The sequence below is a fragment of the Dasypus novemcinctus genome, chromosome 5 (genome assembly GCF_030445035.2).
Source record: "Dasypus novemcinctus isolate mDasNov1 chromosome 5, mDasNov1.1.hap2, whole genome shotgun sequence".
In the NCBI taxonomy this organism is placed as follows: domain Eukaryota; kingdom Metazoa; phylum Chordata; class Mammalia; order Cingulata; family Dasypodidae; genus Dasypus; species Dasypus novemcinctus.
In genome coordinates this window covers 12,447,742-12,463,270 of record NC_080677.1, presented here as the reverse complement: position 1 = coordinate 12,463,270, position 15,529 = coordinate 12,447,742, and the positions used below count along the sequence as shown (strand labels likewise).

The window sequence follows — 15,529 nt, the reverse complement described above, 5'->3', positions numbered from 1 at the left end:
ATTTAAGGTACTGAAAGAGAATAACTGCTAGCCAAGAATCCTGTATTGGGCAAAGGTGTCCTTCAAAAATGAGTGTGAGTTCAAAGTCCTCACAAAAACTGATAGAATATATTACCAAAGGATCAATTTTGCAAGAGAGACAGGGTGTGCTGCAGCCTAAAGGGAAAAAATAAGGATGAGAGATTTGGAGAAGAGTTTATCAAAGCCTAATGAAGGACAATGCACAGCATGAATTATTTGAATTGGTCTTTTTAAATTATCATTTAAAGTTTTAGACATAGGGACATTTATTCTGGAGAAAGAGGGCAAAACTCCTGTTTATAAGTCTTTCAGATGGAGCATATAACTCTAAACGGTAGCATTATTGTATAGTATTTGGACTATGCCTTGGTAAGTTATGGTTTATATTTAAGATTACAATTCTGAGCATGTTTTTAATATATAAATTTAATCCAAATAAATGGATACATTTAAAAGATACAACTTGAAAAACAAATTCTTGAATAGAAAATAACTTGGTCAGTGTTAAAATACTGACTCATTGACTTTTGTTTTATAATTAAAGAAATAAGTGATTGCTTTCTTTCCGAGAAATATACTGCTATTATTCACTGTTTTCCTTGCTTCTGTAGGCTTAAATGTTTTTAATATTGTTATTCAAAGTTGTGGTTTTATTATATGTGGAATCTTTGAACTTCAGCCAAATATGTATATAAATGTGAACATTCTGAAGTTTCTCTTAATTCTGATTTGTGCTTAATTTTTCCATTTAAAGACATTATAACAATAGTAGTTGCCTCCTTTGGTATTTGTTAGATGTGTGAAGTACTGATAAATGTCACACTGATGGTTTTATTTTTTAAATTATCATTGTAGGTAGGTTAGTCTTTACCACAAGTAAGTCATTTTTTTAAAGAGTGGATTTTACAGATACATCATAATAAAGTATATCCTATATTTTTAAAAAACAGGGGGTGATGTGGGAGAGGGAGGGGGTTACAAGGGAATCCCTTATAATTTCAATATAACTTTTCTGTAATCTAAAGCCTCTTTAAAAATAAAGTTTAGTATATATTTTTAAAAAGCCCCCCCCCCTCCCCAATTGAATCCAATCCAGTCAAAGGGTCCCACACCCACTGGATTTTTTCTGGGATCCACAAAAAAAAAAAATCACACCTCCTATTATATATCAACATTTAATCAGGCTTTTTTTTGATATCTCATAGTTTTTAATCAATTTTATTGATACATATTGTATTAGTCAGCCAAAGGGGTGCTGATGCAAAATACCAGAAATTGATGGGTTTTTATAAGGGTATTTATTTGGGGAAGGAGCTTAAAGATACCAGGTCATAAAGTTACTTCCCTCACCAAAGTCTATTTTCACGTGTTGGAGCAAGATGGCTGCCAACAGCTGTGAGGGTTCAGGCTTCCGGGGTTCCTCTGGGCTCAGCTCCTCTGTTTTCTCCACAAGGTCAACTGTAGACTGTGAGCCTCTCTAGACTTCGCCTCTCTCCACAAGGTTAGCTGTAGATTATCAGGTGAACAGCTCTGTCTCTCTCCCTGGGGTTTCTGCTGTGTCTAAGAAGCTGTCTCTATTCCTCTGTGTTCTTCTCTTGGCTCTCTTCCCAGGGCTTGCTTCTCTTTCCTGTGTGTGTGGACTTCCTGCGACTCCAGCTTAAGGTACTAGCATCAAACTCCAACATCAGAAATCCCAACTCCGTCCTTATATCTGTGAGTCCCCACCCATCAAGGGATGAAGACTCAACGCCCTAATGACATGGCCCAATCAAAGCCCAAATCATAACTTAATCACACCCAGGAACCGACCATATTGCAAACATAATCCAATATCTATTTTGGAATTCATAACCATATCAAACTGCTATACATATTAATAAGCATAATTCCATCCAAAAGTGTAAAAAAAAAAAAAGAATGAAGGGAAGATGAAGAAATATGAAGTTTTCTGATGGACATAAATGTGGCAAAATGAACAGCTTGATGAGATGGAGGATGAAGAATGTAAGTGGTAGGGCAGAAGCAACACTGCACTCTCCAGGACATGTTAGAGATGTACCTAACTCTCCTACAATAAAACAGGAAGCCCATTTTATTACTGTTTTTGCAGGAGGGAGAATTAAAATTTAAGTACCTACCACAGTATACCACATAGCTCTGTTTTCTTACTAAGAATTTGAATTTATATTTGAGTGCAGTTCAAGGATTTCACTTTCATAAATTCCCTAATTTTAGCGGATTTTTAAACACTGATATGGTAGCAAATATCACTAGAAAAACATTATTACGTAAGCTTATATTGATATATAAGGAAATAATTTTCCTTTTATTAAAAAATATGTAATTTATGTATTTATAGCTATTTGCATAGTTAAGGTAGATTTTTCTCCATATTGCATCACATACTCTAAGGGAATGGAGTTCAGTAGCCTCTGCACACTGAAATCTTTTGGCAGCTTTAACAAACTAATGCCTGGGTCTTATCATCAGAGATCCTGATTTAACAGTTCCTGGGTGTAGCCTGGGTGTTCAGAGTTCCAAAAGCCCAGATTTGATTCCAACAGGCTTCAAAGTTTGAGAACAACTTTTCTAAGGAACCTGACACCCAAAACAGGGCCTTGGTACTCAGTGTGTGGCAGGAAAATCTGCAGCATTAGTATGTCTGGGAACGTGGCAGAAAAGCAGAATCAAAGGCCCCATCCCAGACCTATGGAATCAGGATCTGCATTTTAACAAGATTCCTGGGGATTCGTACATCCGTTGAAGAACTGCCAGCACTGGACCACAATTTACGTCAACCTTCCATGTAATCTTTCATAAAACCTGGGACTAACAAAGAGAATACTGCCACTGCCTCATTTGACTCATATTCAAATGAAGCTCTGATGAAAAGAGAAAATAAGACATTTTAAAAAGAAAGATTAGCCCAGGGATTTTCACTACACTATAATAATTCAGATTCCCTGGGCTTGGAGTTAAGTTCCCAGGATCCCAAAGTCCTTCCCCTGCTTTGGATTTCAGTTCAAAATAAAGTACTCATAATTTAAAGTATGAATAATACAGCCAATCCTAGGTGTCAAACAGGAGCCTATATCCTATTTCCCCACAATTACAGCCATGTTTCCCACATGAAAACATTCCTAAATATTTTAATTTATTCTACATATCTCCAAGATTTGGTCATGTGCATCCATTTTTCAATTTTATATTTCCTAATGAATATTCAACATAACCTCTTTTGGCACTCCCACAGTGAATCTGACAACTCCAATAATTTGAAAATAATTATACAACAATTTTAGTTAATTCATTGTTTGAATCACCATGTTAATATGATTTATTCCTAATTTGGTTGGGTACAAATTTCTTGCTTGTACACTGATTTTTCTGGCATTATAATTTATTCATTTTTTAAATCTAAGATTTATGATAAAACTTCTCCAAAATAATCTTAAAGCTATTCCCATTTCTCTTTTTCACATAGTCAAACTTATCTCATAATCTATTATGTCCGTATTTTCCCCCAAGAGTGTCTTATGTGATGAGATACACCCAAACCTTGTGATCTGCTTGTGCTTCTCCAGCAAAAACAGAAAGTTTAATTTTCAAATACATTTTGCTTTTTCCCTACCCCAGTATTCACCACTCTAGAGAATGGGGCAGAGAGGTGCATTTAGTGTTTCCCTCACATCCCATATGTGAGCAATAAATTTAGAAATTTACACACTTCTTCAAACATGATTTAATATATTGCTAATATGTGAGTTATCAAATTAATATAATGAAATTCCACTCAAAATCTACACTGAATTTTCTGACAAAGTTGACAAACTGCTTCTAAAATGGCCCAAGAATTGTGCCATTGAACTATTTACTCTGGTTGCCACCTGGGCACATGTTCAGTTTTTGTTATGGGCCTGATAGGCCAGAAGAGGGACCCATCGTGGCAGGAGTCACTAATCTTGATCATCAGGAGGAAATGGGAGTGCTGTTACATGAGAGGCCAGGGAGAAAATATTTGGCACCCACATTATTTGCTTGTGCCCACTTCCCTGCCGGATTGTGTTAGTAAACTGACAAGAAGAGCAATCTCTGCCTTATAAGGGCACTGTGACCAGCACATCAGACCTCCCCTGAGCTGATGATCTGCCACTAGAAGCCCGTGAAACTAGCAGAGGTGAAAGCTGGAGGGAGGGAAACCTAAAATGGATGAAGAGGGAGATGATGAGTATGTGTGTGGTCCCATGATCACCTGCAGGGGTGGTGGCTGTAAGGTATCAATAAGCTTCTTCTTAAAATTCTAGAGAAAGAGAGGCCAAAATCCTGGGGGAGCTGCTCCACAAATGCAAGTGGGACAGGAGCTGAACTGGATGGGCATGGAGATGCAACTCCTAGGTCACTCTTAGGAGAACTTCTTACCCACATTCTTGGAGTGCTGTTAACAGGGAGCTTTCATCTGTTTCGCACATTAGGGGATTGCCTCAGTTGCAGAGATCCGCATGCCATACAGTCACATCATCCCCAGTGTGGCCAACATCGATGACTAACGGAGGTTGGGGTGTACAGAATAGACCACTCTGGCTCAATGGAGGGCCATGCTAGAGCCACAGCTCCTCCTGTGGCTGGCTGAAATTGAAGCTTGACTGGTCCCTCTAACACTGCTTTCTCTCTTCTTTGAATGTTGATCCCAAGAGTACTTCAAAATGAGTATCTTGTGCAAAATACATCATGTCAAAATCTGCTTTTTGGGAACCTACCCGTGACAGCAGTAAAAACTGGGGAAAAAGAGGGCTTTATAAGAAGGAAATAATCAAATTCTGCTGAGGTTGAAAGAAGATGAAGACTGATAAAATCTCAGGAAATTTTTATACTGATAAGAATATTAGCATTGTTCCCAAGGATGATGCCCAAGAATTAACTGGACTAAACCCCAGCTGGTAAAGGGTGGAAATGGAATAGGGTGAGGAGGAATGTTAATGAATGGACTCTGGTCTCAACTTGCATTGAAAATGAGATGAGAGGACAGCAGGTGTAAATAAGAGTTCAAAAGTACTTTTTTAAACTTTTGCCTTCTAAATAATTTCAAACTTAGAGGACTGCTGCAGAAATAATTCAAACTTCATACAGAAACCTCTAACCAACCATCTACCCAGGTAACCAGATCCAACAATTTTTAATGTTCTATCACATCTGCTGTATCACTTTCTCTCTCCCGTCTCCTTCTCCCTTCCCTCCCCCTCTCCCCATCCTTCTATTTTCTAAACATTTGAGAGAATAAAACATACATCATCCTCCTTGAACACTTAATATTCCCATGTGAATTCACTGACATGAATATTCACTCCTCTAATCACCTTAAATGCAGTTACCTGGTTCAAGAAATTTCATAGTTATAAAGCTTACAATCTAAACTCCAATTTAAAAAAAATAAAAATAAACTCCAATTTTTTCCTGTGTCCCAATAATGTCCTTTTGGGCATTTTCTCCCCATTGTTAGATCCAGTCCATGATCATGTATTATCTTTAGTCATTATTGTCTCTCTCCTCTCTCTGTCCCTCTTTTGTTTTTAATTGTGACACATATATGCAAGATGAACTTTCATATCTCAACCACTCTAAAACATACAACTTCTTGGGATTAAGCATACTCACGATGCTGTTTCCCCCACCACCATCCATCACCAAATCTTTCCCATCACCTCATAGAAAAACCCTGCACCATCAAGCATTAACTCCCTCCTCTCCCTTCTCTCTTTCCCCTGCAGCCTGTACTCTTTCAGTTTCAATGAACTGGCACCCTCCAGCTACTTCATACAAATGAAATCCTAGAATATCTGTTCCTCTATGTCTTTGTACTTGCATCATGACCTCACTCCTCTCTAACAGAACAATATTCCACTGTGTGTACACACCACATTGTTTATCCATTCATTTGCTATGGATCTTTGGATTGCCTTCAACCCTAGTCACGGTGAACAATGCTGCTATTAATGTTGGATATAAATATGTCTGGGTCCCTGTTTTCAATTCTTTTGGTATATGACTAGATTTGGGATTGCTATGGCAAATAGTATTTCCATATCCAACTTTTTTGCAACAGCTAAAATGTTTTATATGCAGCGGCATCATGTCACATTCCATACAAAACTGTATTAAGATTCCCATTTCTCTGTAACCTCACCAGCACTTGTCATTCTCTATTTCTTTTTTTTTTAAGATTTATTTTATTTATTTCCCTCTGCCTTGCTGCTTGTTTGCTGTCTGGTCTGTGTCCATTTGCTGTGCGCTCTTCTGTGTCTGCTTGTCTCCCTTTGTTGGGTCATCTTGCTGCACCAGCTCTCCACACGTATGGGCCATCAGTTCTGCGCGGGCGCCAGCCAGCTTGCCTTCACGAGGAGGCCCTGAGATGCGAACCCAGGGCCTCCCAAATGGTAGACAGGAGCCCAGCTGAATAAGCCGCATTCACTTCCCTGTCACTTTCCTTAAAAAAAAAAAAAAAAGCATTCTAGTGGGTGTGAAGTAGTATCTCACGGTGACTTTGATTTACATTTCCCCATATCCAATGATATTGAACATCTTTTCATGTGCTCATTGGCCATCTGTACATCCTCCTTCAATAAATGTCTATTCAAGTCCTTTGCCCATTTATATAATGAACGCTTTAAAAAACCTTCTCATTTCTTTTTGTACATATTTTTCCTGTATCTGGTTACAATGGGATATAAATTAAACATCCTAAATCTATAACAATCTCATTTGTTTTTATATAAACTTAACTTCAGTATCTCACACACACTATGTTCCTATACCCTCCAACCTTCACCATTACAAAGATATTATCAGGAACTACCTATTTATATACTATTAGTCCAAAACCATTTACTTACCTTTACTTTTCATGCATTTACATATTAGGTACTATAGTATGAAAAAGTGGAAGAAAATCTCAATAAAAACAATACTGAGGTCATTTATATTTTCCCATATTGTTTACATTACTGGAGATCTTTATTTCTTCATGCAAGGTCAATCTACTATATACAGTCCTTTACATTCCACCTGAAGAACTTTCTTTAGCATTTCTTGTAGAGCAAGACAAACTTCCTCAGCCTTTATTTATCTGGGAATGTCTTAACTCTCCCTCATTTTTTGTCCATTTAACATTTTTAAATAAATTTATCATATTATTTTTTATTAGAAAAGTTGAGAGTTTAGGAAACAGTCCTGCATAAACTATGGAATTCTCAAACACAACCCTATTTAACATTGTGCTTCAGTGTAGTAGATTTTTTACAAGTGATGAAAATACCTTTTTAAAATTTTTTAAATCAATTTTATTGAAATACATTCCTATACCATACAATTCATCTAGTGAACAATAAATGGCATTTAGAATAACCACAGAGTTGTGCATTCATCACTTCAATTAATATTAGAGCATTTTCATTTCTTCCCAAAAAAGAAACAAAAACGCACAAACTAAAAAAAAAACAACTCTAAACCTAAGTAGTTACTTCTCAATTTCTTTATCTTTCCCGTGCCATACATACCTGCTAATCTATTTCCATCTCTGTAATTTGCATTTACATTTCATATAGATGGAGTCAAATGATATGCAGTACTTTTTGTATAGTTCCTTTCACTTAACATACTTCCTTTTAACTATTAATGGAAGATAATTAATATATTACTATACACTATGGTCCATAGTTTATTTTGTTTGTATTTTTGCCCAAATATCACCCCGATATTAACCTCTTTAACATTAATGTACAGGTATTCTGTTTCTGAGAAAAACATTCTTATAAGTGCACTATTAGCCATACTCAGTCTTCACAAGAGGGTTCATGATGCTGTAGAGTCCCATTTTTCATTTTTTAGCTCTCCTTCTAGTGACATACATGCCCTTAGTCTTTCCCTTTCAACAACAATCACACCCATATATTGATGCTGCTATTTACCAACCCTATGATGTGCTTCCACCATTTCTGAACTTTCACAATCTTTCTACAAATTCTGCACAGATAAAACCTGAGTTTTCCATTCTCTAAGCACATTCTATTTTTTGGTGACGTATAGTCAAGCTATTAACTCAATGAATTTGCTCATTATATTTTAGTTCATAACAGCAAACTCATATTTGTTCTTTTGAGTCTGGCTTGATTCACTCAACCTAAGGTCCTCCAGGTTTATCCATGTTGTCCTATTCTTTGTGACTTCATTCTTTATGACTTCATTCTTCCTATAGCTGAACAACATTCCATCATGTGTATATATCAGTTTGGTTTATCCATTTGTCAGTTGATAGACATTTGAGTTGTTCTATCCTTTGGCAACTGTGAATAAGGCTGCTATGAACATCAGTGTGCAGAAGTCTGTTCACGTCAGTGCTCTCAGTTTTCCCTGTTATATACCTAGTAGTGGTATTGCAGGTCACCTGGCAAATCTATATCCAACTTCCTTAGGAACCGCCAAACAGACTGCCACAGTAGCTGTACCACTCTACATTCCCAGCAACAGTATATAAGCATTCCCATCTCTCCAAATCCTGTCCAATACTTGTAGTTCTGTTTTTTTTTAATAGTGTCCTTTCTAGGAGATGTGAAATGATGTCTCCTTGTTGCTTTGATTTCATTTCCCAAATAGCTAGTGATGTTGAATATTTTTTCATGTGTTCATTTACCATTTGTATTTCTTCTTTAGAAAAAGGTCTATTCTAGTCTTTTGTTTATTTTTTAATTGGGTCATTTGTCTTTTTATTGTTGAGTTGTAGGATCTCTTTATATATCGTGGATATTAAAACCTTAGGAGATGTAGTTTCCAAATACTTTCTTCCATTGAACAGACTACCTTTTTACTTCTTCACAATGTCCCTTGAGGTGCAATACTGTTTAATTTTGAGGTGGTCACATTTATCTATTTATTTTCTTTTGTTGCTTAAGCTTTGGGTGTAAGGTTTAGGAGACCCTCCCACCCCAACACAAGATCTTGAAGATGTTTCCCTACATTGTCTTCCAGGATTTTTATGGTCCTGGTTTTTATGTTTAAGTCCTTGATTAATTTTGAGTTGACACTTGTATAGGGATGACACAGGGGTCCTCTTTCATTCTTTTGGTTGTGGATATCCAGTTCTCACAACACCATTTGTTGAAGAGACTGTTCTGTCTCAGGAAAGTGGACTTGGAAGGCTTATCAAAAATCAGTTGAGGAAACGGACTTTGGCCCAGTGGTTAAGGCGTCCGTCTACCATATGGGAGGTCCGCGGTTCAAACCCCGGGCCTCCTTGACCCATGTGGAGCTGGCCATGCGCAGTGCTGATGCGTTCAAGGAGTGCCGTGCCACGCAAGGGTGTCCCCCGCGTGGGGAGCCCCACGCACAAGAAGTGTGCCCGTGAGGAGAGCCGCCCAGCGTGAAAAGAAAGTGCAGCCTGCCCAGGAATGGCGCCGCCCACACTTCCTGTGCCGCTGATGACAACAGAAGCGGACAAAGAAACAAGACGCAGCAAATAGACACCAAGAAAAGACAACCAGGGGAGGGGGGGAATTAAATAAATAAATAAATCTTTAAAAAAAAAAAAAATCAGTTGACAGTGCTCGCTTCAGCAGCACATATACTAAAAGTGGAACAATACAGAGAAAATTAGCATGGCCCCTGAGCAAGGATGACACGCAAATTCGTGAAGCATTCCATATTTTTAAAGAAGAGATGATGAAAAGAATGGAAAAAATTGAACACAGTCTCAGGGAACAAAATGACAGCAAAGGACAGGCAAACATACGTGTCATGAGTATCCCAGAAGGAGAAGAGAAGGGAAAAGGGGCAAAAGGATTATTTAAAGAAATAATATTGAAGGACCTAGATATCCCTGTCCAAGAAGTACAACATACTCCCATCTGAAAAAATCCAAATAGACCAATTCCAAGACACATACTCATCAGAATGTCAAAGGCCAAGGACAAAGAGAGACTTTTGAGAGCAGCAAGAGAAAAGCAATGCATAACATATAAGGGATATTCAATAAGATTAAGGCTGATTTCTCACCAGAAACCATGGAGGCAAGAAGACAGTGGTCTGATACATTTAAGATACTACAAGAGAAAAACTTCCAGCCAAGAATCTTATATGCAGCAAGACTGTCTTTCAAAAATGAGGGCAAAATTAGAATATTCACAGATAAACAGAAACAGAGAATTTCTAAGCAAGAGACCAGATTTTCAGGAAATACCACAGGATATGCTAGAGCCTGAAAAGAAAAGACAGGAGAGAGGGGCCTGGAAGAGAGTCTAGAAATGAAGATTATATCAATAAAAGTAACTAAATGTGTCAAGAGTGGTGAAAATAAAATATGACAGATAAAACTCAAATAGGAATAAACTCAACCAATGATGTAAAGCGCTTATATTCAGAAAACTGCAACTCAGTGTTAAAACAAATCAAAAAAGCCCTAAATAACTGGAAGAACATTCCATGCTCATGGATTGCAAGACTAAATATCATTGAGATGTCAATTCTACTCAAACTGATATACAGATTTAATGCAATCCTGATAAAAATTCCACCAGCATTAAAGAAAAAATTGAAAATACGATCATTAAATTTCTTTGGAAGGGTAAGGAGTCCTGAATAGCCAGAAACATCATAAAAAGGAAAAGTGAACCCTCATCTCCAGACTTTAAATCATAATACCTACCTATAGTGGTAAAAACAACCTGCTACTGGCCTAAAGACAGACACAATAGACCAATGGAACCAAATTTATGGTTCAGAAATAGACCCTTACAGGTATGGTTAAGTGATTGTTGACTAGCCTGTCAAACTCACATAGCTCAGGCAGAACAGTCCATTCAACAAATGGTGCTGAAAGAATTGGACATCCACAGCTGAAAGAAGGAAAGAGGACCCCTATCTCACACCTTATTCAAAAACTAACTCAAAATGGGTCAAAAAACTAAAAATAAAAGCAAGAACCATAAAACTTCTATAAGAAATTATTGGAAAATATCTTCAAGACCTGGTGGTAGGTGGTGGATTCTTAAAGGAGATAAGAGAAGGACTGAGTGGACTACTGGTTTTTAATGTATGTAGAAGTTTTAATTAGCTTTACTGTAAAATTGAGGAAATGTATAGAGTGGATGGTAACACATGATGAGTAACAGCTAGTTTATAAATGGGGATGTGACTGAAAATGGTAGTCTAGTTATGTAAATGCCAATTGACAGAATGCTTAAGAATAATCTAGGAAATGGATAGCACAGTAAACCGAGAGGTGGGTGAGAATTGTGGTTGATGGTACAGATACAAGAGTGTCCTTTGTTAGCTAGAACAAATGTATATCACTACTGCAGGGTGTTGGGAATGTGGAGAACATGGGAAAAATACAGCTGGAGTGACCTATAGACTGTGGTTGGTAGTAATAATATAATCTTGTATCTATGCAAAAGATAGGTACTGTGTTGATACTGAGGCAGTATGGAAAATGTGAGCCAAATGCACACTATGGACATGGCAATAATCAGATGATATTATTTTATCTGTAGCAAATGACATACCACATTGTGGTGTGTTGATGGAGGGGTGTTGTTTGGGAATTCTGCACATGTGCATGATTGTTTTATAAGTTTACAACTTCTGTCATAAAAAAATATATTTAAAAAATAATAGGATGGGTTGGGGGGAAAACACACCAAATATAAGAAAAGAACTATGATTAGTAGGAAGATTTTGACGAGTTTATAACAAATGTCTCATGACAATGCAAGGTAATGGTGGAGGTTTGATGTATGGGACCCCTGTATGATGTTATGTATGTTTGCTTTTTAAGTTCACAACTTTTACTATATACTTAATTGCTTAAGTATGTTCATATATAAATGATATAAAGATAATAGTAATTGGATTGGTTAGGGGAAAAATATTTTGTTTAGTAGTAATATTTTGACAATGCTCTTTAATCATTAGTCAAAAAGGTTTAAAAACAATGCAAGTTATTGGTGGTAGGGTGAGATGTTATATATGTTTGTTTGATGTTATATATGTTTGTTTTGTAAGTTCACAACTATTATACATTTACTGTTTATGTATATTTATGTATGAGTGATATATTTAAATAAATGAAAAAAAAAATCAGTAGACAACATGAGTACATTCATACCCCACAGAAGTATGTTTAAGGTGCATTTTTACCCTTATATCATCCCACTACCAACACCCTGTGTTAGTGATGTATCTTTGGTACACAACCTGAAAGAACATTCCTATATTTGTATTTTTAACTACAATCCTCAGCCATCCCAGTTTTCACTGAGTTATACAGTCACCCATTATATCCTCTAGCTTTCCTTCTAGGCTCATGGAATGGTCAAAATTTCCCCTTTCAATCACATTCACATTTACATTTCAGCAGTATTAATTACACTCACATTGCTGCACCACCAACCCCTCCATCCATTCCCAAAGTGTTATAATCAACCAAATTATAAATTCTGCACAGATTATGCATTGGCTCACATATCTCTATACTCCTATCTTCTAGTAACGTATCTTCCAGACTCTACCTCCTTGTGTCTGCTCCCCATCCTTAGTTCTCAAACAAGAATGTAGCCACAGACTCTACGGACATCTGGACAACAGAGGCAAGGCACACACAGGGTCATGAAATCAATACCTCTTTGGTGAACACTATTTGAGAATAAATGATATAATGTCCCCAATGTAACATGGTGATATCATTATAATATCCTTATCATGACTCTTTACTGTTTTCATCTGAACCTATAATTTTCAATGTGCCTGTTAAGTATATTTCTCAGAATCTTAAATCTCTGTACTGTTCAAATGATGAATGAACCCTGATTCCCGGCAGAGAAGAGGACCTGCTCTCCAGTTCCGCATGTTTGCCCTGGACAAACAATAGAATGATGATGATGCACAGGTACCATGCTATCCAAAAAACAGGGAGTGTTTGCAGCTGTCGACAGGATAATGCCTTCCATCTGCCCCATGGTATCCGGGCCCCTCTTAGCCTGGGGTTGTCAGAACAGATACCATCCCAGGTCCCTTAGGATTAGGGAATGAACGATCATGGGGGAGGGTGGCCACAAGCCAAAGTAGGTTAGTGTTTATTGTGGTTGTTAACTTGTGTTGATGGAAGAACTTGTAACACTGATATAAAGACAGTAGTTGCCAGGGGTTCAAAAGGGAGGGGGGATTAATAGGTAGAACAGGGTATATTTGGGGTGATGAGATTCTTCTGTGTAATCCTGCAATGATGAACACATGACATCATGCCTTTGTTCAGAACTATGGAACTGTACAGCACAAAGTATAAGCAATAAAGTAAACTATAGACTTTGGTTAGTAGCAATGCCTTCAATAATGGTTCATCAACTGTACCAACTGTACCACACTAATTTAATATGACAATAGGAGAAACTATGCGTGTGGTGGGGAGGCTTAGATGGGAATTCTGTACCCTTTTTTTTAGGAGGTACCAGGGATTGAATCCAGGACCTTGTAATGGGAAGCAGGCACTCAACCACTTGAGCTCTATCTACTCGCCACTGTATACTTTGATGCAATTTTTCTGTAAATATAAATCTAAAACTTCTCTAAAAATAAAGTTTAAAAAACATAAATGACTTTAAACTAACAATATATATGAAGCTCAAGTGACTGCCTTGGATAACTTAAAAAACTACATCTGATAGTTTATGTAGGATATTCACTCTGAAGGCAGAAAAATCTAATTTTACATGTAATGATGTGGTTCTCATATCCAAGGATCAAACTGGGAGTAGACTCAAGCAGATTCCTGATTAAGGAGGACTTATCTGGGGTGATAGTTTCATTCATAGTATATGTTATGTAAGAGACATACATATGAGAGAACATAATAAGACAAATTTTAAGACACACAAGAGGTCAATGAAACTAAGCATTCCATTTATGAGGTGAAACTGTTCCTACAACAAACTAACAAACTCCAACATATGTCTGATATTTTTCCTAAAAACTTTGAATATCAAAATTATCTTTTTGGGTTTATTACTTTAGACCCTGGCTTTTTTTGTTTGTTCATTTGTTTTAGACACTTATTTTCTTTTTTTAAAGATACTTAGATTACATAAATGTTACACAAAAAAATGTAGGGGGTTCCCATTTGCTCCATACCCTACCCACACTTTCCCACATTAACGACATCGCTTATTAGTGTGGTACATTTGTTACAATTGATGCACACATATTTGAGCATTACCACTAAGTATGGATTATATTTTACGTTATAATTTAAACTCTCCCCTGCAAATTTTGTAAGTTATGACAAGATATATAATGGCCTATATCTGTCATTGCTACATCATTCAGGACAATTCCAATGTTCTTAAAAGGACCCCATATTACACCTATTTCCCCCCCGCTCCCTCTCCTCAGAAACTCCTGTAGCCACTGCCTCCACATCAATGATAAAAGTTCTTCCATGCTAGAATAAAAATAAAGTCTACAGTAGAATAACAGTGAGTCTACTTTAGTCCACCGTTCATTCCCCAAACCTGAGGATTCTGGGATGGTGATGCCCACTCCACCTCTAATTGAGAGGGGGCTTAGATTCCATGGGAGAGATGAATGGGACTCTCTTGCTTGCAGTTGCAGACTCTCTGTTCCATGGGATGGTCGTTGTCAGTCATCATCTCCTTGTTAGTTGTCTTGGGTAAATTCAATGAACTAGAAATTAGGTGTTGTAACTCTGTTGAGATTGAGGGCCCGACTGGCGTATGGAAAGCCCAAAGATTTAAGTCTCTTGGGCTTAAAACTATCAGCTCTAGTACTACCTATAGGTTCGAAGAAAGGGGGCAAAAGAGCCAAATGTAATAGACCCTGGTTTTTAAAGTTTAGTATAAAAGGTAGCCCAAATAGTTAAAAACAGTTGAATGTCAACTCACCCTGCTACTCAGAAGGTTACCACTTAAGACATTCCTACCTCAACAACAAAATTTTGTGCAGGGAAGAAATTTATATATATTAAAATAAAATTGAACCCCTCCAGGACATGTGCAAAAATACTCATCAGTCATGAGCAAAATTATCCTTAAAGAGAAATCGCTTAATTTCACAATCAAAGGTATCAATGTCAGATACACACTGAGTGTATGTGATCATTCTCCAGGATATGCCATATGTTAGGTCACAAAACAAGTGTTAGTAAACTCAAAAATACTGAAATTACATAATGCAAATTCTCTGAAAACAATGAAGATAAAAATCAGTAAAAGAGAGAGAAAGAGAAAATTCATAAATACAAGGAAATTAAACAATGTACTCTTAAACAACCAATGAGTTAAATAAGAGGAAATTACAAGGGAAATTAGGAAATATTTTGAGGTGAATGAAAATGAAAATATAACATTCCAAACCTGATGGGATGCAATAAAACCAGGTATTGATAGGGAAATTCATAGCTCTAAATGTTTATATTAAAGGAGAATAAAGACCATAAATCAGAGAACTAACT

General features: G+C 36.9%; 1 protein-coding gene and 1 non-coding gene across 5 annotated transcripts in view; one reads left to right on the top strand and one right to left on the bottom strand.

The window, feature by feature from the left end:
- The window catches only part of LOC101444383 (zinc finger protein 596-like), a 59,396-nt gene that overhangs the window by 20,918 nt on the left and 22,949 nt on the right, over positions 1–15,529 (bottom strand). For 2 of the 4 annotated variants that reach the window (XM_058296720.2, XM_058296718.2), the window contains exon 2: positions 6,203–6,502. The exons of the other annotated variants lie outside the window; for them this stretch is intronic. The gene's annotated coding sequence lies outside the window, so the exon portion shown is untranslated. The remainder of the gene's footprint in view (positions 1–6,202; positions 6,503–15,529) is intronic. 4 annotated transcript variants of the gene reach the window in all.
- Positions 9,611–9,717, top strand: LOC111763722 (U6 spliceosomal RNA). The gene has a single exon (XR_002796535.1). It is a non-coding gene; the product is annotated as a U6 spliceosomal RNA (small nuclear RNA).